Below are 23,058 nucleotides of genomic sequence, written 5' to 3'. Positions count from 1 at the left end.
CAAGGTATGTTAACGCCGAACAGGCAAAAGGTACAATGTACATAGCTGGTGTATAAAGAAGGGAGCAACTCAAGAGAGCGGTCTTTTCTCAATGACCGTCTGACAAGCTCTCTACATGAATGTCCAGTCTGCTGTTATGGCCAGCGTGCTTCTTGACACATCAGCAATTTTGGAAGAGGAGTGGGTGTGGTGCTTGGACCAATCATATGAGGGGGAAGTCATTTTTGGAGGGAAAGTTAGCTTGGGGGAAGGGTCATGTTTTAGATGGGACTGGCCTGGATGTTTGGAGCCAGTGGGGGAGCCGGATGAACCTTGAAGCTGAGTGGGTCATAATTGGTCTGAATGAGAGCACATGTTCGGGGAGAAGTCTATCCCCGCGTTCACATTGGTCCCCGCGACGCGGGGAAAGTCCCGAGCTGTGGGACTTTCTCCTCCAAAACCATAATGTGAACGCTCGCTGGGACTTGTCCCCTCGTCCCCGCGAAGCAAGTCGGGTACGGGGACAAGATTTGGAGGGGAGAGTGACCTTGGGGCGCAATTGATAGCGTCCAGCTGTGGTCATCAAATGTGCGCATGCGCTATGCCTGGATTCAAGTGGCAGAGCTCGCTCCAAGCCCCAAATTGCCCCCACAGATCGGGGACAGATGAGATACCAATGTGAACGGTCAGTCGTAAAAAAGATAAGATCTCTCGTGGCTGTCCCCGCGTCGCGGGGACCAATGTGAACGCGGGGTATGACAAGTGGTCTAATCCTTTGGGAGCTTATGATCTAAACATGATCTAAAAATTCACGGTATCAGGGAAGGTTTACAGACTGGGAGAAATTATACAAGATGGTCATTGGCGGGATGGGCTCAGGAGTACTGAGTTAGTTTTATACAGAATGTATAAAACTGAACTGAACTGAATGTAGACATTATCGAAATGTCATCACTCTTTCTCAAAAAATACATAGAGTATACAAAGAAATGTGATTCAATGACAGCAGAGAGAAAAATAATGATTAAAGTGTACCGCATGAGAGAATGCACATGGCGGGAGTCCTTGGTTTAGAGTATTATTATGTTCCCGCAGAAGGGATGTGATAGTCACATTTTCAAACTAATGTTGTAAGCTGGATTAATGATGACTCTGACAGTCTCCAGTTGACGTTGCATAGATTTTATTGAACAAATCAAACAGTCTCAGTCTGCCGATATATTGTATAAACTCCGTTACTCTGTATTATCCTCATGCGTACATCCAATGCGCCAGGATAACTAGACTCTATACAGAATAACAAATATAGTCGAACTTTTGACTATTCGACATCAAAGAGCTCGCAGAGACTATGTCCACGTCCATTTGTCTCACAAGCCAAAGTCAAAGTCAAAGTCTAGAATCAATTAAATCTGTGTCATCTTATCCCATAAAAATAAAAGTTGCGTTGTGCCCATGCCAACGATGCCAACCACACGCAAGCTGCGTCATTGGCATGGTCACAACGCGCCCTAACGCAGTGACGCAACAATAACAGACCGCATATTTCCATTTACCACAAACTTCCCCGCGATTATATAACACAACCATGGGTTATATAATCCCAATTACATCATATCATTTTCATAACATTGTACATAATAATACATAACAAAAAATTCCCCGCTCTTCATGTCAAATCATCACACTTTACAGCAATTCCATATAAGAGCGGATTAACAGCAGATATTACAAAAATATATTTCAGGAAAGCGTGCTTTCCCGCTTTTCCAGTCAAAATATACAAACGTTGAAATACTACAAATTGAACTGTATATGAAATCTGCCAAGAGCTGAAACTCTTGAACCTTCCAAATTTACAGTAAATCATACAAACTCATATTTGATACATGGCATAAACGTTCTGGGCCAAGAAAATAACACATCAATATGTTACAATTTTCTTCAGTTCCGCTTCAATGTATAAAGCTCAGTTGTTCCACATTGTCAGTTAGGTACAGATTCTCTGAGAAAATGGTCCATATAAGCCCAGAATAACGTCAAACGTGCCGTAACAGAACATGTTCTGCGTCGTATAAAACCATACATTAATGTCTGTAGTAATTAAGATTTATATCGAGGCACAACATAGACAAGTCTCTTAATACATTATGCAAATTGTATATACAACAACACGACAACTTCCCCGCGATTATATCATACGACCCGTATGATAATAATCTATTTTCTAAAAGTATAATTTCTCAATTACTCAATATAACACATATCAAGAAATGCAACAATTAAAACAAAGTGAAGTCACGGAATGTTAGAATTCACTACTAACAAAACGAGCTTCCCCGCTTTAGCAAGCATATAATAATAAAGGTAACTTCCCCGCTTTATGTGTTATATCGTCACAGTCAACAATTTGCTCATTGACAAAACTTCACACAAATTAAGGGATCATTCAAAGCATGAATTTTCGACCAACTATTCTCATTATATCCACACAGTTTCCGAGTCCTGTCAGAGATGCTATATTTCCAAGCATCTAATTTAGTATCAATGGAGAGGCAACGAGAGCGCTCGAGGAATGAGAGGATAATCCATGTGTAAGGCCTAGGCAATTATCACTTCAAGGAAGGATAACACGGAATAAATTGGCTCCCAAACCTCTCTCGTTTAAAGAGAATAGTTACGTTCAGACGGTAGCCCTTAACCTCGAAGTTAGGAAACTTCGAGGTTAGAGCTTGTAGTTAGGGTCCGTGAAGACGCACTCGTAGTTAGCAAACCTCGAGGTTTGCTCGATGTTTCGAGCCACGAGAAATCTTATGGTTAGCGCTCTAACCACGAGCCGCGGGGGGTCCCCACTCGTAGTTAAGCACCGTGTGGACACAAAAAACAACGAACTCGAAGTTAAGAGTGACCTCGCCGTAAACTCCAGCCCCCACAATTTCCCTCTGCTTCCGGGTCAACCTCCCAAACGTACACCACAAATACACTACACGTGAAAAACCTATGACGCACGACACAACAACATCATCTTTTCTTCCCATGCGCTTGATCTCTGAAACTGAACACGTCGAACTTGCTACTGTATTCTATATTCTTCTCCGACGCTAAAAAAAAAAAATGTTTTCGACGAATATCTTCATAAAGGCATAAAGTCATCAGTGCAGTGCTATCTCTGCATACCATGACAGAGAACAAGAGTACCTGTAAGCGAGTCCGACAGGGTTGGACTAAAGAATAAATAGACATCTTGTTAGCAGTGTGGGCTGAAACTTCCAGTTTAGTGGTTTTAACATCGAGTGGGACCCACTCGTAGTTACGGGGGGGGGGGGGGGGGCAGAAGTTTTACCTCGAGGTTTCGTAACCTCATGGTAAAGATTCGTCGTGTGGACACACGTCGTAGTTAGGGGGCAAGAGCTAAACCTCGAGGTTTCCTAACCTCGAGGTTAGGGCCTGCCGTCTGAATGTAACTAATTTCTCCGCATTGATAACTATAATGAAGTAAGCGAAAAAAAACAGGCACTTTCAAGCCTGCATAAAATGTGGAATTGTGTAAAATCAAAACTGTCAAATGCCTGACATTTGACAATTTACACACAAGACATAGACGCTTAAGACAAGTAAATTCAAACTTGTAATCTCATTATATTTGACAGTGAACTTGAAAAAACGGAATGAGGACACCTTGAACACAAATAAAAAAACAGTTCAAATTTCTTACACGAATTTTTTTTACATGTTGTAGCTTTAGACTTATAAAGCATAACACAACTTCAATTCAACTGAATGGTCTATATACACATCGCATGGTTACAGCAATTCATGGTTGCTATGGTAACTTTACAACATACAAATTAATGTATGTCTGCTTTAGACTTATAAAGCACAACACAACTTTAACTTTACAACATGTGTTCATTTTAGACTTATAAAACACAACACAGCTATTAACATTTTCAATTCAAATTGTTATGGTAACATGCCAATAAGATAATGATTACTAGGTCAATTAACCTATGTATATAACCGTACTTTCGTGGTGTTCCTGTCACTGGGATAATTTTGTCCATCAAAATCTGTCTTGTTAAGTCCGCGGTGTCAGAGTAGAGTCCGACATTCCACCAAAATCGTACTTCTTTGGCGTTACTGTCACTGTTAGTTGGTACCTTAGCAAATGAAGTTAGCACCTGTAATTGCCCGTTTTTAAACCACCCTCGGTGTAGGGTCATGTTGTTGTCAGCGGGCGCGGTCATTAGCAGGTCAAACTGTCGTTCTAGGATAGTTGGTTGGAGTGGGGAGGGGGCTGCTATGCCATTGTTGGGAGTGAGGGAGTTAACGTAGTCTGTGTTTTGGATTGGATGTGTGGTTTGAGTACACATGACATGATTTGCAGTGCACTCGGGCGGAGTGTTGTCATGTTCGTCAATGTAGTGCACTGATGGGGTGTCAGGGTTTTTGTCATCTGTGGGAGTCGTTGATTTGCCAAGGGCCGCTTGTAGTCGTTGGAGGTGGGTTACCGGTTTTCGGTCGTCCGATATTCTCATGAAACAGGGCTTCAACCTGTTGAAATTGAAGACGTCTCTCAAGATTTCGCCTTTGAGAGTGGCTAGAATGTCGTGTGTCCTATCGAGGACTTCATGAACAACCAGGGGTCCAACCCATTCAGCTGCAATCTTTCTGGAGTTTGCAGTGAGTGAGGAGGAGGTCGGCTTGTACAAGTACACTAGTTTCCCTATTGAATGAATTGGAGTGCGACTTAGCCGATTTGTGATGCCTACGTTCTGTTTTGCCTGCGTCTTTCGCTGTAGAGAGAGCATCGTGCATCCGATTTGGTCAAATTTCCGCTTGAGGTGGGAAACGTACTCGCCATATGTCTGGGTCAGACCAGACATTGGGTCAAAGGTCAAGTTCGTCATGGGTGGGGGGTCTCGGCCGAAAACAAGTTGGTAAGGGCAGTGGTCACCTAGGTGAGGGGACGAGAATGAATTGTAGGCATAGCAGGTCGTTGGAATGTACTGAACCCAGTCTGTCCCAAATTGGTTCAAGTTCACCTTTAGGAAGTTAGAGAGAGTCCGTATGTGTCGTTCAAGTTGTAAACTGCCGTGATTGGCTACGCTTATTACCTTTCTGTCGATGTTTAGGGTGTTACATAGTGTAGTCAGTAGTTTGCCTGTCAGTGAAGCCGCTGCGTCAGTCACAGTGCAAGAAGGGGGTCTGAAGATGCAGATAACCTTTTGTATCAGTGCCTCACAAATTGTCTCTGCATCAAGAGCGCGAAGTGGGGCACAGATGACAAAGCGCATTATCTCATCGCAAATTACCAACAAATGTCGAAAACCTGTTGCCGAAATAGGCATGGTCTTGAAGTCGAGACTAATTCTGTCAAAGGGGCGATAGGAGTCTGGGACACGGGTGTGAAATGGGCGTATCTTGTCGGGTTTGCCACGAAACTGTTGGCATCTCAGGCAAGCCTTGACATAGTTTTTGAACTCGTCGTATAGTCAAATAAGTGCGTATTGTCCCTTGGTGGTTGCTAAGTAGATTGTCATGGTATTGTGAGATAATAATGTCAGTCAAAGTCTCTGGTATAGCAAGTTGTAGTCTAAAGTCGTCATTTTTGCCAAAGAAAAGGCGGAACAATATATGCCATCACATAGTATGTATTCTTCAGCTTTCAGCTGGATTGTTCTTGCTGCCTTCTTGTCACTCGGCAAAATGTCATGGGCCAGAAAGTCGTAAATCGGTTTGAAAAAAGGTGAAGTTTGTTGTTCTGTCACCAGTCTTCTCATGTCAGATAGGCAGGTTGTAGTCACGAATGACCTTCTTCTTGATTAGGTCCAGTATATTGTCGATGTCATGTTGTTTTGGGATGTGCGGAGCAACAATGTGCTTAACTTTTGTGGTCAGTGGTGTTGGTGTTCTAAGCAAGTTCGCTGGTACGTCCCTATAGTTCTGAGTGCATGGTGACTCATTCTGTTTATCTACCAGTCTGGGCTCGGCTTGATGAGGAGCAACAGGTGGTGGTCTGTCTGATGCCCTGTGAGGCTTGCAATGGTCGCGTGCAGTGTAGCGTGTAGTGATTGGGGGCAGATCAGGGGGTGTGTCCCCTGCTGGCCTCTGATTGGCTGATGGCTCGTGTCGTGATGCAATGTCATGTTGTGAAGTAGTCCTGTCATGTACTGGTGTGGAAAGTGGGTCAGGACAGGGGGGTGGGTCAGGGGGTGGGGTGAGGTCAGTACGTGTAGTACCTGTGCTGTTGTCATGGCTGTGGTTGTTAGTGTTGGGGTTATCAGGATAAAGACTGGGTATCGAAACACCCATCTTCTTGGCATAGGAGCGTGTCATTGGTCGTTCTACGGGTTGCACAGGGTTGAGATGTGCAAGTTCTTTTGTTCATCTAAGCTGAATGAAATCGGTACAACTTGATCGATTTCTGCATGCTTGTCGCTCGGCACGCGGGAGAGAAAATCTGCTAGGACAAGTTCAGTGCCCTTTTTGTATGCAATCTGAAAGGAGTACTCTGATAATTTCAAGATGAGTTTTTAAAGGCGTGTAGTGGGTGGTTCATCTTTGGATTTCAGAATCTGAACAATTCGTCGGTCGCATTACGAACCGGCGAATGTTCGAATTTGGGTCAATTTGTCAAAATTCACTTTTTTCCATTTTTTGAATGTCCATACCAAACTCTATCTATCCCCAAAATATCAAATCGCAAAATTCACGAAAACATGTATTTTTGGTAGTGACGAATTTTCAAAATGTCCAAATGCTGCAATTTGTGACATTACGAACCGGCAAATGTTCGTATACGCCGGTTCGTAAAATCCCTGTTCAGACGGAACACACGTGAGGTATGGGGGGCGAATCGAGGAGCTTGCGAGGCCGCGAGCGAGGGCTCGTCATCACCATCAGTCCCATGCACTCGGAATTGTGCTGGTATGTAACTACTAGGTGCATTTTGTTGCTCATTTGTTATTTAATCTTCTGTTTAAAAACAAAAGTAATGATAATCGGGGCAGGTTAATGTGTAATCATAAAATATTACATCAGAGAAGTAGAATTGCTCGACATTATCATGTAAAAGTAGCTTTCCTGTGTATTTCATTTCCTTGTAGTTGTAGATCCTACACAGTCGTACACCTAGCCACCATTTTTGTCGAAGGTGGTCCTTGATTATTCTTGGTCAGAGATAAAGCAACCCTCCCATACAACCCGGATGCATTGTTTTTTAAACTAAAGCATAGTAGAATCTATAAACTGAAAAAAAAAATATCGTGTAGCAATTGCAAATACCCAGGTAGAACTGAAAATAGGCCCAAAGTAATAAATGATTATCATTGTTTTCAAAGATTCATGTTGTTGCATTAAAAAAAAAAATAGTATTTAGGCCCTAAGTAAGAATGAAATTGCATGATGAGACTGTTTAGCGTCAGTGTTAAGTCAGTTATAGTTACATATAGCTTCCTTAAGCATGCAAGAATAGCTGCTCTGGCCTTTACTGTCTAACTAAAATCCTGCATAAACAGTAAATTTATAGGCTAGATCGAGGTTGTATTCACTGGTATGTTACTTATTTTGATTACCGGGACAGATATCAATAAACTTTCAGAAAAATTAAACGAAGTTAATTACCGGTACCGGTACTCACAGTTTTTTTTAACACTCATGTACAAGTATAAGCCTATATCCGGGGATTTTTATTCTATATAAGTTACCGCGGTACCGGTATCCTATTTGTGCCCTGATAACACTGACATGATTTACCTTATTTATATCTTGGGGATAATTCTAGGAGCAGCAGGCCACTACAAGCAGGAGCCGAGTCCCCACAAACAAAGGCAGCACCGCTATCATTACAACTGTAGCAGCTAGCATCCCAGGAACATCAGCAGCACCTCTCGGCGCAGGAGCAGCATTAGCAGAGCCTGTAAAGTGCAACTGTAGCAGCTGAACTTCTCCATACAATTGTAGTCGCGAAGCCTCTATGTACTACAGTAGGCCTACCGACAGTACTATTGCAACAGAGCGTCTACGTATGCTACTGTAAAACTCTATACATTTGTAGCAGCATGATCCTAACTTTCAACTGTAGCAGCTGAGCCTTTCAGACTGTAGCAGCAGAGCCTCTACGTACAACCGCAGAGAGTAGTGGTGATGAGGATGTTTTTCCTTCTGCCTATAATGGTAAGTTTGATTCGTAACAAGTGATTATGGTACCGGTACTTGTGGACCATAAAGTGTACCGGGAACCAGGTATTCACAAACATTTCTCAGTTTACGGTGAATGGAATAGGTCATTTATTACTTTCAGTGGAATAGATGATTGAACAATACCATGTCATTTGACAGAAATCACTGTTTTGATATCTGGAATGTACTAGGTAATGTAGTCATACCTTTTCTGTAATGTCGATCTTATCTAACTCTACTGTCAAGTATCTTATGCAGATATTAACCTGGTGAGGACAGGCTCATGTTGATATTACAAGCTCTTCCCTAGGCACCTGCTTGAGCATACTTGGGGGAAGTTTCTAATGGCCTTACTGTAATTATTTCATACATGTATATCAATGTTGACTGCTACTCAATGTATTAAAAGAGAAAAAAGCAAGCACTAACACTTCTGTGTATAAGATTGTTAGGTTTTTATGTGAAAGACATCACATTTCTAATCAAAGAATGTGTAGCAGTTATCATTATTTACCTTTGCCAACCCCAAGGTGTAAAAGCTCGACCAATAGCACCTGAATTACTATGCCCTTCAGAGATCAGCAGACTTTGATGACAATTTTTTTTGCATTTCAAATAGGTATGCTGGCTGTAGCTATTTTCATTTTGTCTCACAAAATGTCATAGGTGATTGCCTGTAAAGAATTTCCTTATGTTACTTTGTTTTTTCTTCTGAAATTGTGCTTTAGCTGTAAGAAATACTCTTCTTCACATTTTTCAAACCTGCAGGTACTTGTAATGTTTTATCACATAGTGTATGACACAACTGTCAAATTTCTCACTGAAATTGTCCATACAGTTTTGTGTGTTTTTGAACCACCGTAGGCATAGGTGTTCTTGTCAAGTGGAAGAGGGATGGTTCTATGAATCCTGTCAGCTCAAGTGACCTCTATCATGCTCAACGGACCAAACCGAAACAAGGTTCCTGCGTACATATGAGAAGTGAAAATGGCTGGTGGAAAGGGAGGGTGCTTCAAGTCTTCAACATGCCCATGGATGGACGTAGGATGTCAGATGACGAGGGCATTCCTCTTTCTGCCTGAGGTAATTTGAATACATAGTTATTGATTTGTTCTACATCAATAAGTTTATCAAGATATATTATGTCTTTTTTCATGTTAAAATGATGTAGAGATTTTTATGCATAGTATCATGTAGGTACAATGTACTTTCATTGCATTACCATTTCAATATAAATGTTCAATTCTGTGTAATGAATAAAACAAATGTCGTAATTGCAGTTTGTAATGACTGTAGGATGCTGAAGACTGTTAGTTTTCCACTTCCTTTCTTTAAAAGTCTGATATTGATTATTACTTACAATTTATTATGTCAACGTCTCTTCTCAGTCCCAAAACAAAATCAATTACTGATAATTTGCTTTATGTGCATGTAATACACTGTAGATTCTAGTGTCCATGATAGATGTTTGCAAGTATATCTAGTATAAATCTTGTTGATTCTACCCACAGGATGGTCACATAATTTTTTTCATTGATGCATTGTTTACAACTTCCCCAGCAGTATCGTTACTTGCGACAGCAGTAGCAGAGCCTCAACGTAGATTTGCGACAGCTGAATCCCCAGAAACATCAGCAGCACCGCTTGAAGCAGCAGCAGCAGCAGCAGCAGCAGCAGCGGAGCCTGTACATACAGCCCTAGCAGCTGAGCCTCTAAGTACGACAACAGTGGTAGAGCCTCTACTTACAACTGTAGCAACTGAGCCTCTACTTACCACTGTAGCAGCAGAGCCTCTACTTGCAACTTTAGCATCTGCACTTTCAGGAACATTAGCAACACTGCTAGAAGCAGCAGCAGCAACAGAAGCAGAGCCTCTACAAACAACTGTGGTGTCCGCATTCTAAGAAACAACGCAGCAATGTTACCTTTGAAACTGAAGGTAATTCAACTGGAGTTGAGAAGTTCAGGGCATTGTATAACTGTTGTTTGTATTTCTTGCATTATCTGTCTGTGTGGTGCAAATTCCTAAAAAAGCAATTATGAGCCAAAACTTAATTTTCCAATAACAAATGTAAAATAATTTAAACATGTGATAAATACTTTGATTATCTTTTTTTTTTTCTTTTATCCTTCACTCTTGTAAGAAAAAGTTTGTGGCAGGCAACCTGTAAAATTTAAAGAAAATAGTTTGTCTTCTGCAAACAATAGTTTAAAAAAAAACAGTAAATGAAGTAACAATTATTCAACCAGACTTGGCAGTTTCATCAAATTATGTATTTGTTTTCCTTGCATTAGGTGTACCTGATTTCAATTTGAAAGCAGACTAAGTCCTCCACTCTTATTTCAGATTACAAAGAATACTGAACCTTGCTGGATGATGGAAAACTGTTAAATCTCGAGAAAGCAGTGTCCCTGTCAGACATTGAAGAACCGATTTTGATGGTAACCGGACACAGGAAAGCAATAGAAAACTGTTTGTGAAGTGTAATGGAAGTACAGCATATTCATATTATGCTGTATGTATTCTATACTGCCCTTTATCTAGTCTTGTTGGTATACATCTGGTTGTATTTACATTATTATATGTAGTGCACTAACTGTTGACCAACTTTCCTAAAATAAAGACCATTTAGGCAAACTATTGTACATGTTTCTTGTAAGGAAAGGAAAGGGAATTATTGGTGAATTTCTTGCTCATAGTGCCTTGTACAAATATAGACTTGATGCATGATCGAGTTTGTAATACTTTCTGGTAATTATTTTATCTTCAGTGTTACATATTTACTACATGCTTTCAATAATTTCAACACAGTTTCACACAAATCGACCAATTTTTATCACTTCGGGAGGACCTTATTCAAATATAAAAGAAACAATAGAAATAAAGTGTAGTGTTCCAGTATGTATTCCATTTATTGTCTCTTCATTGCAAATTTGGAAACTACTGCCATTGAGGCTTTTGAGGGAGTGGAAGATAGATGTCAGTGCAAAGCCAGAAGATTTTCATGTGGAAGAATATGTAGGTACTGACATCAGTTCTATTCCTGATAGATCTTCAGTTGTCATGAAAAAATTAATGGAATCTAAAACAGAATTGTCAAAAAAAAAGCTGAACAGTGGGGAAGCCTACAAAAAGTCAGAAATATTTGTAGATGGTAGAACACATTTTAACCATCAAAGATGTGATTTAACACGTAACCATATCAATCTTTTGGCTATGATTGCCTCAGTGAAAATGGCAGAATGTCTATCAGACAATATTATCATGCCTTGAAAATTCTGGTCCTAGAAAGAGAATGGCTAGCCAGACATGTTATTAACATGTTGTCATATTGTCCCCCATCCTAAGGACAGCAAAAAGAGACAAATGACGTACACTACTCTCCTCCCAGCAGTCCAGTAGTTGGCAGACTGTTAAAGTTTGTAGACTCGTGTTTATAAACACATTGGGTGTCACTTTCATTAATTCAACCCTGGGCAAAATTACCTTGTGAAGTGTGAGGAGAATGGTACACTTGATCATGTTATTGCACTATTTGTGACTAACACGCGTACTACTGTAATACATTAAAGTCAAGGAAATGCAGAACTTCTCACCAATTTACAGGTCAGATTACCTCGTGAAGTGTTGGGAGAATTTTGTATTTTGTACATGTTATTGCACCACTTTTATAGTGGTCAGAACACAATTCTGAAATGCAACAAATGCCTAACTTCTCATTCCAAGTGAGATTACATAGTGAAGTATCATGGAGAATGTCACATTTATTTTGTATCAATTGTAATTTAATGTATTGTAATAATAGTGTGCAATGTAATTATTGTGAGCTGTCGAAAATGCAAAAAAAAAAAAGAAAAATCACTCTCTGAATTTACAGGTTATATCTGGAAGTTTGAGGAGAATGCTTTGTTTTGTAGTTACTGTATGTAATTATGAACACACATGTGGAATGGTGCATTTTGAATTAATAAAATGCAGAATTCTTCAAAAACTTGGGGACTGGTGAATAGAAAAAAAAAAGAACAAAAAAAAAAAGAGGAGTGAGAGAGACACAGATACCTAGAATTGGGAGAACAAGGTGATTATGACTGCTTTGTAAGAGGGTATGTGTTTGTGTGTGTTTGTTCGAGTGTGTGTACTGGTATATGCATGTATAGTGTGTGTTTGTGTATGTTTGTGTTTGCATGGGTGTAATTATATTCTCTCAATGATGAATTTACACTTTTTTATAGACAGTGACTACCAGGCGCACTTTAAGTACTCATCCAGTAGTCAATAAAAACCCATTGCACAGTTTGATAACATTACTGGCATCAACAATTAATGTGTCAGAAAGTAGGTTGTGTGTGTGGGTTCGAGTGTGTTTACTGGTATATGTGCGTGTATATGTGTTTGTGTATGTTTGTGTTTGTATGGGTGTAATTATATTCTCTCAATACTGATAATGACTTAACACTTGTAATATTTATAGATAGTGAGTGACTACCAGGCACGCTTTAATAGAACGGTACTCGTCCAATCAAAAACCCATTGCACAGTTTGATAACATTACTCGCATCAACAATTAATGTGTAAAAGTACAGGTAGGTTGTATAGTTTGAGAAAATAACTGTGGTGTTTGTTACACTTTCCTAATATCCATGATTATGATACAACTAACATGAATGAACATGAATGAACATGAATGAATCACAATCCCACTACCTAGAGCGGCGAATGTATACATTACACTGTGCGCGTACCACCTAAGCGTGTGGAATGTGTGATGATACGCGCCATTTTATGTTACATTTGCCGGTTCGTAATGCGCACTCGCTACGTCCACACGTATTGAGCATGGGCTTTACGAACCGGCAAATGTATACATTTGCCGGTTCGTAATGCCCTCTCTTTAGTACGCGATGTACGTAAAACGCTGAAATGGGGGGTTTTACGAACCGGCAAACGCACTTTGCATCACTACCACAGAGCCCCAGGTGCAGCTACAAAATAATATTTAGTATCAGACAAAGCAGAAAATTCCGCTTTCATCACTCTCTTAATATCATCATCAATGTGCGGTTATAAGACACGTTTTTATACGTTTAAAGAAGTCCCGATTCTTTAAACGCGATTATCTCGTAATCATGTTTCCGCGCAAATTCGAACATTCGCCGGTTCGTAATGCGACCGACGAATTGCACTGTGATCTACACAAGCATTAAATTCACAGCCTCGCAACAAATGTTTGAATGCAGTTACATTGATCAAAAGACCAAATAACTCTAATTCTGTCACGCTGTATCTCTGGCATGCACTAGGGAGTACCTTAGAATAATAACCAATTACTCTTTCCCGTCCGTTGATAACCTGAGTTAAGTAGGATCCAGTCGCAGTCCGTGACGTGTCGCTGTAGAGCGTGAAACGACCAGTATTTGTAGGCATGTGTAGTACAGGGGGTTTCGTCATAAGGTCTTTGATGGTGTTAGAGGCCTGTTCATGTTCATCGGTCCATTTGAATTTCCTACTTTTTCGTGTAAGCTGGTGCAGTGGTTTTAGTGTAGATTGAATGTTTGGGAAGAATCCCGCCACATAATTTACAGCTCCTATTAACCGTCGCACTTGTCTTGGTGTCTTAGGTCTAGGCATTTTGTGTATGGATGCGCATCTATCGTTGAGCGGTTGAAAACATGCTTCGCTGTCCGAGTTAACAGTAATTCTATGTCCCATGTAGTTTACGTCATTAGTGAAGAGTTTACACTTCTTCGGGCTGATCTTTAGTCCATTGTCTGAGAGGGCCTTTAATACTTGAGTCAGGTGGAGTTTATGGGAGCTTCGCATTGTAGCATTCAGGATCATGACAGATTTAGTATCGCGGGTAAATATCAAGTTAAAATCCAAAAATTTCTTCAATTTGAAGACTTACCATTTAAGTTGAAGTATTGAAAACAGGCTTCGGGCAACGTTTGGTTTTGCCAATAGTCCCTTTCTGTTCGAATTGATGACTGAATGTGACTCGGTCGAGAGGACCTTGGGAGAGCTACACTGAATTGACAGCCAACGCATGCGCACACAAACATCTTATCCGTTCGTGGATTTGAAATTTGTTTGCATGTGATGTGTGCGTATGCGGTGGCCGTAGTAATCAGTGTATGTAGCTCTCCCAAGGTCCTCTCGACAGAGTCACATTCAGTCATCAATTCGAACAGAAAGGGACTATTGGCAGAACCAAACGTTGCTCGAAGCCTGTTTTCAAGACTTCAACTTAATTGGTAAGTCTTCAAATTGAAGATTTTTTTTGATTTCAAGTTGATATTTGCCCGCGATACTAAATCTGTCATGATCCTGAATGCTACAATGCGAAGCTCCATTACGCTATGCGTATGGGGCTGCTGGTCGCAGTTAATTGCATGATTACTAAGAAATGAGAGCACTTTGGGGCGAGTAAGTCTCACAGTGTTAGTTATTTGAAAGGTACTTTAACCCTATCTCTGTCACGGGCCGATTAAATCGGCCCAAAAACTGCAATAGAAATGCTTCGGCTGATATTATCGGCCCTATTTTGATTGACAGATTACTTCAAAGGCTATGACACTACCACTCTATAAACTCATTTGTGATTGGCTGACAGTGTAAGGAAACGATTTCCAGCGTGAAAAAAGCTTCCCCACCTTTAACCAATCAGGACAGCTTTCTCAAAGTCCAAGAAATTGTGGTGGCCCCGCCCATGTTCATTTGCATTCAGACTGCATTGTTTTGTGTACAGTTGTGCCATGTGTGGAGAACTTACACGAATCTGTATATGTGGGACTGTAATAGAGATCGCCGCGAGCGATGAAAAGATCGTACACGTGGGTCAATTTTCATCTATTTTATCTAAGTCAAAATACAGGGGAAACTCGGTATAATGAACACTGCTATAACGAGATATCGGTTATAACGAGGAAATTTTCTCGGTCCCAAATTTCCTTCCACACAAGTCTATGTAAAATGCTACTCTTATAGCGAGATCGGCTATAACGAAATAACTGCTATAACGAGATAAATTTTGTGACTTCCAAACAAAGAAAACCATAGTAAATCAAACCTGCTATAGCGAGGTAAAGCAAAATGCCTTCGGTAAAGCTTTACTTCGCCTGTGCTATCATCTTCCGAGATTGTAAAGCTTGATGCGCCAAAAACTGTCTTGTACACACATAATCATTTTCTTCAGTGCACTCCAGCTAGCACTGCATGTTGTACGTGTGAAGTGTGTGTGTGCACGCACACTGATACATGCAGAAAATGTGGTGGGACGGCCATATGTATACATGACATCATCATGACGTTTAGCAGGTGTGAGGCAATCTGATGCTGTGATTGGCCTTCTACTTAGGGAATTCCCCGTCTTCACACACACACGCAGTCATGATGTACATACAGAATGTGTCACAAACACACACAGCATTGTGCAGACCATATTCAAGCTTTCCACACAACACACACCCATACGATAACCACATACCAATCCACAAACGATCTTGATACAATCGCAAGCTATATAAATTTACAAATTCAAACATCTACAATTAATAAGAAACACATTCTTGATGTTGGATTTCCTTGGCGAAAAACATCTTCTTACCCATAAAGGTGAGTAATTCCCTCACACACAATATCAAGTTATCAGTATTGATTGAAATATGATGGGTAGTCCCACATGTGCAAATTAATGTCTTTATTTTATGCCTTCTTTTATGCCTACTGATATAACGAGATATCGGCTATAACGAGGAAAATGACTCGGTCCCGACCATCTCGTTATATCGAGTTTCCACTGTAGTAAAACATGAAGTGAAAACATTCAGATTAGGGATTTCAACATCTCTGAATTCTGTGAAGGGGTATAGTTTCAGTAATATCGGCCTCATAAATGATATGCAGAATAGATGAACACTGCACATTCGGTGCAGCAGTTGCAACTGTTTACTCAGCACTAACAGCAGTGCAATGGGTCTCTAGTTAGCCGGGGCCAGCGGGGCAGGTGTAGGGAGCAAAAGGGTTGCAGTAGCTTCCTGCTGGCGGCCTGAAGCTGTACAGTCTTGATGTTGGGGTATGTTTGACTGTTTATTATTATTACATGATGAAACCGTCACTATGCGAAACTTCAGTTCAATGCAGGTTTATCATAAAGAAAATGACTGCTGTGATAGTTAATTCTGTTTCAATAAGGAAAGTGCAGAAAGTCATAGACTAGCATAGATGATCAACTGGAAGGCATGGACACTCCAACGTCTGAATATTTTCCATAACATTTTTTATCCTTAGGTTATCTTATCATTATGGCATTATTATAGGACAAGATTAATATAAATTTGAAAGAAAAAAGCACAATTCAATTTATATTTTCAGCTTGACAAGATACAAACACGAATTGTCTACTTTCAGGCCAACATCAGTCACAAAATCAGAAATTACACAAAATGTGTGAAATCTAGGTTGTAATTGCCACAGACTTTTGTTCATAAAATGAAAAGTACTGATGCTACTGATGAAAAAATCATACCATCTGAAAGCTGAATAAATTTTCTACAACATCTATGAGACCTTTTTTGTGATGCAAGCTCATGTTGTATGGAAAAATGAGGTGGTAACATGTAGAAATAAGTCTGCATTGATAATTATGTGACATAAGAGGGCGTCCTACTTAAAATTGAAGTGCGCCCTCACTCAGATTATTATGGAAAATGAAAGTGGGCAAGTCCAAGATATCGCGCACCTTACGTATGGGACATTCAGAGATTTCAAACCTCTGAAAAGTAATGAAGGAGCACTTGGATTTTATTGTTTATCATCAGGAGGACTGGTATCCCTGAGAAGAATATTGTGTTTAAGTTTGATGTCATTTGGCCTTGGGTTAATGGTTTTATTAAGAAAAATATGCCAACTTACGTATGGGACCAGAGAAAAACTGGATTTTTCAAAATAAAGTTTGAACTGAAAATTCTCTGAAAGTACCTTACTGATCAAATTCTGTTTGGAAGTAAAGAAAGGTACAATACTGAAGTATCTTTCAGCAAAGTTTCACTGCAAAAGAATAAAGCATATTTTCATGAAGTTGGTTTAATTAACGAAAGTACACCTTACGTATGGGACATGGCTCAACTTACGTATGGGACATTTGTCTTTAGTGCACAAATGCATTCATGGGAATGACTTTAAATTTCCCCATAGTGTCATATTCAGTTCCACAAATCATACTACAACATGTAACAAATGAAATAGACTTCTAAGTGGGTACTTTCCCGGTTCAGGTACCTAGCAAAAGCTAAAATAAAACAACTAAAAGTAATTACCAATTTACAATTAACTGTTTTAGTTTGGATTCCGTCATGCATTAACACTGTCCTCATGATGTCTACACATACAGATATAGTATATTGACACTCTATTTCTAGCCCATTTGTAATTACTCTAGTCAATATTTTTTCATCAAATGAAAAAAGAAATGAGCGAATTCTAGCTTGTGACCTTGATATAGCATACATGCACATGTACAATAACTAATTTGTAGTCTTGATAATTTCAACTTAAGAATCAAATGTCATGTACAATGTAATTTGCAAATACAGTTTGAAGTGGGTACTTTCAGTAGCTCTAGGCTTACCTTGCAAGTTGTCTAAGTTTTTATAAAGCTTTATAATTGTTTGAAATGCAGCACAAAACACAACAACAAGAAGAGTACTTCATTTTGCTCTGTAATCATCATGTTTTGCCATACTAGATGTGAATTTTAGCTGAACTGCAAAATCAATCAAATTTTAATGAAAGGTTTTAGATTTTAAGGAGATAGAAGAATGTATGTACCAATGCTGTTTTTGTTTTTTTTTTCAAATTGCTTGGCTTCGTGTCTATGAAACCAAAGACGACAAAATCTGTGTTACTTTGTACATACATACATGCTTGTGTAGTGATACAGGAAGATTATCATTTGCACATTCAAATCTAGATTTGAAACACTTAACTCACTGATCTGCAAATTACAATTTTGAATAAATTCTAATAACCTCATTTGATCATACACTACCAGATTGCAATGTATGTTGATAATTGTGTAGATGTGGGGTACAAAGTAAGTATGAGTTGATGAAGGTGTCTCAGAGCACATCTGTCTCTTCAAACACAAAATAGAAAAGAAAATTGAATTCCCTATTTGTTTGTGTAATTTGTGTTTTTAGCACTCCAACCACAGAACCAGAATTGATATTGTGGTTTATAGCAAATGTAAACTATAGTCTTCATTTTATAGGATTTTCAGAAATCATGTTCATGACCTTGTTAAGTCATGACATATTCTGAGGGTGAGCAGTTGAAATATTAACAATCATATCAAAATAAAAAGTATTCTAATAGGGTTTTTCCTTTGCTATCAACTCTAGTAATGACAAAGTTATCTGCTCACACCTTAAGTGATTTTTCTTTTCAGTAAGACCTATAATGTTGTCATTGATGCGCGCCATAAGCACAATTGTTTTGATTTCGCTTTTGAGGCTGTACAACCTGTGGTACATGCTGAACAGTGTACTGCACCTAAAATGACACTCAGAGAATCCCATTCTTGGACAAAGTCATTTTGTAGAGAGGTAAAGTTGAAAATGATAACTGAATTAAGAAAATGTCCAATATCAAAATGTTAACGGGGAATGTTAATTTAAGACCAGCTGCACAGCTTGTAATGAAAATAAGAAAATACGAGTATAAATGAATATTCTTTATTTTCCTTTCTTAATCATAGAATGACTCCATAATGCTGTTCTTACACTCTCCCTGAGGTCAACTGAGTAGGAGAGGCAGATATATAGACATATCCTTCAGAGTAGGTGCAAAGATAACCATTAACCAAACAAATGTAAGGACATATAGCATCCATGTCAAAAGGCGGTTTTCCCATTCACTTTGCATGTAATGTCCCATACGTAAGCAAACTTTAATTAGTTATAAGATGAAGGACTAATTAAATTTCCTCATTTAGTTTTGCTAATCTGGAGTTGAAATAATAAATTAGAACTTCCTAAAGTATGATTGGTCAATGTTACAAATCTTCAGAAAAAACTTAAAAAAACATACTCAAATCCTTATGTATGGGACACTATGTTCTGGGAAAGTGCATAATTTGCATAATTAATGTGCTGACCTTGTCTTACCAATTGCAGATTATACTAACTCATACAGGGGTCATGTCCATAAAGGAACTAGGTCAATGACCAACTGATTTTAGATGAATATTTATAATTTGTCCCATACGTAAGGTTTGTTTTTGATTTATGCAAATCAAGGCCATATTTCTTGCATAAATTTGCATAATTAAATATTTTCTTTGCTGGAAATATATAATTTAACTCTTTGGCTACAACATGATATCAATAACTTTTTGATAAAATCAAGATGAATTTTGAGCATCTGAGGGGACATTATCTTGGACTTGCCCAAGTTTAGACCATAAGCTTTCAAATGATGTATAACATGACACATTTATGTCAATAATAATAATCAGAAATGGCCATCAACAATCTTGTGTCTGTGCACTGCAAAATGTCTGAGCAGTCTGGCTACGGCGTATGTGACAGATATAGGGTTGACCTGAAACACGGAAATTCAGGGAAACTTTTGAGGTACCAAAACTTTTTATTATCTTTAAACTACATTCATATCTGCTGTGGTCATCCCTATGTCGAGTCCTACTAGCGCTGCGGCTGGTACTGCGGTCAGAGTCATTGTGTTGGGAATGTCGATTTCGTCTTCGTCCTCGGGAGTCTTTCTGTTCGGTTTTTAAATCTAAGGGAGGAAATTTCCTCACTAAGGAGGTCGACATCGTCGGGTTGCGAATGTCACCTCTTTTGTCGGGGTAGTGTCAGTCCTAAGATCTATGAAAAGCTGCGCTTTCGCGGCTATCTCGTCAGGGGTGGTCGTTGATGTTGGCGATGCCATAAGAATGGCGGCGCGACAGTCGGGGGTCAGTGCAGCAGATAAACGGTCCTTTATTTGCTTCTCCCCATAGTCTTTGTAGGAGGCAGTCTGTCTGAGTCGTTGGAGAAATGTTTCGACACTCTCTCCATCAGTCATAGTCATGGTGTTAAAGTCAGTAACCCTAGCAAAAGTCGATTTGGCGGGGCTAAATCGCCTAGTGAAAGCCGTCTTTAGGTCGTCATAAGTAGTGAAAGTCAATTTGTCTATCCAGAGTCTGGCCTGTCCCTCTAATGTCCGCTTGAAAGTCTTAAGTATAGTCGTCAAGTTGCCAACTTTGTCCGAGTCAATGTCATGGGCGTCTAAATAGTCTTCAAAGGTCAAAATATGGGCAGTACAGTCATTGTAATCTAGTCGGCCGCCAGAAAATTTAGTTGGTAAAAAGTCGGTTTGTCGGAGGGTCCTACTGGTGGTCATGGTGTAATATTGAGAAACACAATGCCTATCTAATCAAATATCAAAGTCAAAGATCAGTAATAACAGTCAAACAAATATGAGTATGACAAATACTGGTTTACCTGCCTCACCAGAAGTACATGGGGTCACCTCACCATCAAACAAAAAGCTACGATAGCTCTCATCCACCTGCTTAGTCCTATCTTTGAATTTGGGAGATCGACTTTCAATGGCCTGTGCTTCACTGAACGAGACACTATTTTCGGGTAGGACACTTTTTGACATGACAAATCCCATGTCCTTCTTTGTTTTGTTTTGCAACTTCCAACACTGTGACTTTACATGCCCTGTCTTGTTACAGTGAAAACATTTGATGACATTTGCACTTGTACTGGACCCTTTGTCAGATTGAGGCTTTGGTGCCTATGAAGTTTCAGAACTCGTGCCTTTTTCAGAACCAGCATTCTTTGGATTGCTCGACTGATTTTTGTCTCTCTTATTTCCAGAGAAATTCCTGAAAGGTGGTCTGTTGTCATTTCTGTGGGTCAGCTCATACTCATCAGCCATCAAGGCTGCTTTATGCAAACTTGTCACTTTGTGATCATCCAAATGCGACCTCACACTGAAAGCAACACTCTTTTTGAATTCTTCCAAGAGAACAACCTCACGTAGGTTATCAAAGTCCTGATCCACTTTCAGGGATCTGTACCACCTATCAAACATCATTTCTTTTTCACGAGCAAACTCAACATGTGTCTGGCCTGGTTTGCAGTACGAATTTCTGAACTTGTGTCTGTATGCCTCTGGCACCAACTCATAAGCATTCAACACTGCCTTCTTGACTGTAGCATAGTCACGTGATTGCTCTTTTGAGAGAGATGAGTACACATCGGCTGCTTTGCCGACAAACACACTTTGAAGGAGCATGGGCCAAAATTCCTGTGGCCAGTTCAAACTGTCAGCCACCTTCTCAAATGACACAAAATATGCATCAACTCTGTTTTCTTCAAACTTTGGCACCAATCGAATGTTCCTAGCCAAATCAAATTCAGGGGGAGCCCTTTCACGATTTCCAACAGTCTGTGCATGAGTCAATTCCATCTCACGCAATTTCACTTGTTGCTCCATTTTCTTCTCTTCAATTTCAAGTTTCTTCATTTCAATTTCTCTTTCTCTTTCCCTTTCCTTCATTTCCATTTCTAATCTCATCTTCTCTTTCTCCATTTCCATTTCTCTTTGTTTTTCCCTTTCCTTCATTTCCATTTCTCTCTCCTTCATTTGCAATTTAGCAAGCTCAAGCCGTGTTTGGTCAGAAATTTGAGCTTGATCTGGAGAGTCAATTTCTTCTTTGAGCTCCATGTGACCAGCTACCAAGTCAAGAATCTCTGCCTTTCTTACACCTTGTGGAACATCTACACTTAAATGCTGTGCAATGGCAGTCAAATCACATTTGCGTAACCTCTGCAAATCTTTCAGGGACAAATCTGTCCTCTGAACAAATGCCTGAACATCCATTGTACTGATTGACATTGTCACATGTATCACACACAATGTACAATTGAACAATCAACTCAACTGATATTTTATCTGTACCAATATTCTGGATTCCGGAACGTTCCAAATTCTAAGTTTTGGCTTTAAATTCAATTCTCGGACACAAGCCCCCAATTTTGTTACGACCAAAATCACTCTGAGAATGATCGCACAAAAGAAACAATCAACTAATGTTCAGGCGGTTTATTAACAGTGATATTGCGGGTACAGACTTGTAATCGGTTGTCACATCAGTGCAATAATGATCAAGAGAAACAATTATAAATCGGTAATGGAATCACTTACACGCATTACAGTCCAGAATCTGATAATGACGATGTTCACATAGTCCCCTGGTGATGTCCAGATACGATGTTCGACACACAGATGAATGGTCCTTGATGCACCGATGAATGATTCCTCCAACGTAAATTCAGAGGCACTGGTTGCAATAATCCATGTTATAAATCCAAGGTATAGGTCCACCGCGAAATGTGCAGAATCCAATGTTATGACGACCACGTCCAGTCGATGCGTTGAATGATGATTCACTTTATAATGTCCAGCAAGGAATCCAGCCCGTCACAGCTTTGCCGTAACAATGTCCGTTGACACTAAAATATGGAGTCTATCTCCAACGTAGGCAAATTAATTCTTTGCAGGCAAAATGTCTCCCAGGCCTTATCTCCACAAACACAGTTTGTATAACAGGTCAGCAGGTAACACAGGACTGATTATAACAAGTCGCTTCAGAGCCAGAAGTGACGTAACTCTCAGAGCAGAGGTGTTGGGTACTCTGCCTACCTCAGAATTTCTCCGGCTTATATATTCATTCACCCCTTTCTAGTACATTCTGTAATTTTCTCCAACCTGGGGCTACATACCTGAACATACTAGCAAATCCAAATTCCAGGAATCCTGGATGACTCACTGCCTAATATGTGCATAACATAATTGCCAAAATTAACTACCAATCATATTGG

General features: G+C 39.7%; 1 long non-coding RNA gene and 1 pseudogene across 2 annotated transcripts; one reads left to right on the top strand and one right to left on the bottom strand.

The window, feature by feature from the left end:
* The first annotated feature begins 6,832 nt into the window (after positions 1-6,832).
* Positions 6,833-10,529, top strand: LOC140230503 (uncharacterized). Of its 2 annotated transcripts, none has more exons than XR_011901400.1 (5): positions 6,833-6,909; positions 7,766-8,157; positions 9,028-9,246; positions 9,727-10,102; positions 10,511-10,529. It is a non-coding gene; the product is annotated as an uncharacterized lncRNA (long non-coding RNA). The 2 variants fall into 2 exon arrangements; XR_011901399.1 differs by having other exon boundaries at positions 9,724-10,102.
* A 9,364-nt stretch (positions 10,530-19,893) lies between these two features.
* LOC140231155 (uncharacterized) lies at positions 19,894-20,563 on the bottom strand (annotated as a pseudogene).
* Between the last annotated feature and the right edge of the window lie 2,495 nt (positions 20,564-23,058).

Source organism: Diadema setosum, chromosome 7 (assembly GCF_964275005.1).
Source record: "Diadema setosum chromosome 7, eeDiaSeto1, whole genome shotgun sequence".
In the NCBI taxonomy this organism is placed as follows: Eukaryota; Metazoa; Echinodermata; class Echinoidea; order Diadematoida; family Diadematidae; genus Diadema; species Diadema setosum.
Note: the sequence above shows the minus strand (reverse complement) of the source record. Positions and strands in the feature narration are given on the sequence as shown.